This window comes from Calidris pugnax, unplaced genomic scaffold (assembly GCF_001431845.1).
Source record: "Calidris pugnax isolate Ruff unplaced genomic scaffold, ASM143184v1 scaffold384, whole genome shotgun sequence".
NCBI lineage: Eukaryota > Metazoa > Chordata > Aves > Charadriiformes > Scolopacidae > Calidris > Calidris pugnax.
This window is the reverse complement of record NW_015091144.1, coordinates 101,169-104,045: the sequence shown is the minus strand read 5'-3', so window position 1 is coordinate 104,045 and position 2,877 is coordinate 101,169.

Sequence of the window (2,877 nt, the reverse complement as noted above, 5' to 3'; positions counted from 1 at the left end):
AAAGAGTCCAGCGAAGGGCAACAAAGATGATTCAATGATTGGAGCATCTCCCTTATGAGGAGAGACTGAGAGAGCTGGGACTCTTTAGTCTGGAGAAGAGAAGGCTGAGGGGAGACCTTATCAACGCCTACAAGTATCTCAAGGGAGGGTTGAAGGAGGAGGGAGCCAGACTCTTTTCAGTGGTTCGCACCGAGAGGACGAGGGGCAACGGGCACAAGTTGGAACATAAGAGGTTCCACTCAAATATGAGGAGAAACTTCTTCACGGTGAGGGTGACGGAACCCTGGAACAGGCTGCCCAGGGAGGTTGTGGAGTCCCCTTCTTTGGAGATTTTCAAAACCCGCCTGGATGTAGTCCTGAGTAACATGCTCTAGCTCTAGGCAATCCTGCTTCAGCAGGGGAGTTGGACTAGATGATCTCTATGGTCCCTTCCAACTCTAGAAATTCAGTGAAATTCAGTGAAATTCAGGGAGTTGGAGAGAGCAAGAATCACAGAATCACATAATCACAGAATCTTCTAGGTTGGAAGGGACCTCAAAGATCATCTTGTCCAACTGTCAACCTCATTTTGACAAAAATAGACACCCGCACAACAAATAAGGACCATCGTCACTAAACCAGACCTCCCAGCACCACATCAACCCGGCTTTTGAACACCCATGGCCACCCGTTCCCTGCTGGGCAGCGGGGTTGGAGGTGGGCCACCCGTGGCTGCGGCGTATTTGGCCTTGAGCCGGTAGCGCTGGGCCGGGGTGAGGTTGCCCACGCCTGGTAGGCCTCCAGAGTGGCTGCCATCACTGGAACGTCGCGAGGTGTCCGGGGAGATGGGGTCATAACCGTCTGCCAGGCCGGGCATGGCCCCCGCCTCGCTGCCACCCAGGCAGGGCCCGGCCAGGTACGGGGACACCAGGGACGAGAGGCGGCTCACGGTGTAGGCCGAGCTGACGGTGCGAGGCAGCTGGCGGTGGCACGGAGACCCCGGGCAGCTCTGCGGGCAGGCCTGAGGGAAGAAAAGGAGACCTTCTCAATGCTTGTAAGTATCTAAAGGGAGGGTTGAAGGAGGAGGGAGCCGGACTCTTTTCAGTGGTTCCCAGTGAGAGGACGAGGGGCAACGGGCACAAGTTGGACCAGAAGAGGTTCCACTCAAACACAAGAAAAAACTTCACAGAATCACAGAATCTTCTGTGGAGTTTGTGAAGATATAGCTCCGGGGGGGTGTCCAGGGTGATGCGTGGTCCCAGCGGTTGTACTGCTCCCGGTACCGACTCTTCTTCGCCCGGACGGCGCTGCCCCCCCGACGGCAGCGGTGTCCCGGGGGGCGGCGGGGACCCACCGTGACACTTTTCCTCCTCAAAATCCTGCCCCGCGGTGTCACCGTCACCACCCTCCCCCCCGCCACAGCCGGGCCACGGCCGAGGTGCAGATTTTTCCTGCCCAGAATCCCAGAATCACAGAATCTTCTAGGTTGGAAGGGACCTCAAAGATCATCTTGTCCAACCGTCAACCTAATTTTGACAAAAATAGACACCCCCACAACAAACAAGGAGCATCATCACTAAACCAGACCTCCCAGCACCACATCAACCCGGCTTTTGAACACCTCCAGGGATGGGGCCTCAACCCCCTCCCTGGGCAGCCCATTCCAAGGGCTGATGACCCTTTGGGTGAAAAAAATTTTCCTAATATCCAGCCTGAACCTCCCCTGGCGCAACTTGAGGCCATTTCCTCTTGTCCTGTCGCCTGGGACTTGAGTTGGAGAGAGCAAGAAGGTCTCCCCTCAGCCTCCTCTTCTCCAGGCTGAACACCCCCAGCTCCCTCAGCCTCTCCTCATCAGACTTATTCTCCAGACCCCTCACCAGCTTTGTCGCCCTTCTCTGGACCCGCTCCAGCACCTCGATGTCTTTTTTATGGGAGGGGGCCCAAAACTGGACACAGCACTCAATCCCCCCCCCCCAATCCTGGCCGTTGCTCCCCCGTGTGCAACGGGCCCCGCGCGTGTGCTGCCCTGAGGGGAGGTGTTGGCCTGGGACATCCCGTGTCTGCCCCCGTGTCCCACACGTGCGACGCGCTGCGCTTGTGCCCCACACACAGGTGTGCACTTGTGCCCCGCACGCAGGTGTGCGCTGTGCGGGCAGGGTGTGTGCACACGCGGTGTCTGCCTACACCTGCACAAATGCTTGTGCACACACAAGGACACAAGGGCACAAGATGCACGTGGGCACGTCTGCACCCCGTGCGCTCGCACACCAGCGCACACCCGTGGGTGCCAAACGTCGCACGTGCCTACACGAGGGCACGCGGGGGTGCCCGTGTGCGGGACCCGTGCACGCGTGTGCGTGGTGGCGGCGAGTGTGCAAGGGGGGGAGACGACACCTCCGCGTGTGCAAGGGGCCCCGTGGTGGGCGCGAGATCCAGGGTGTGCACACGCGTTGTCTGCCTACACCTGCACAAATGCTTGTGCACACACAAGGGTGCGCAGACGCACGTGGGCACCCCTGCTTCTCTGCACCCGTGGGTGCAAACGTCGCACGTGCCTACACGAGGGCACGCGGGTGTGCCCATGTGTGGGACCCGTGCACGCGTGTGCGCGGCGGCGAGTGTGCAAGGGGGCGGGGGGAAACCTCCGCGTGTGCAAGGGGCCCCGCGCGTGTGCAAGGCCCCCGTGGCGGGCGCGCGGGATCCAGCCCGGGTTTTCGGAGTGCCCGGGGCCGCCCCGCTCTCCCGGTCGGGGTCTCGGTCCGTCCCGACCGCGCTCGGAGCCGCCGCCGCCGCCGCCCAAAATTGGCGGTTCGGGACCCGCCAGGTCCATCCGGACGCGCCGCCCCCGGCGGGGGCTCCCCCACAACTTGTTTTGGGGCTCCGGGAAGTGCGGGGAAA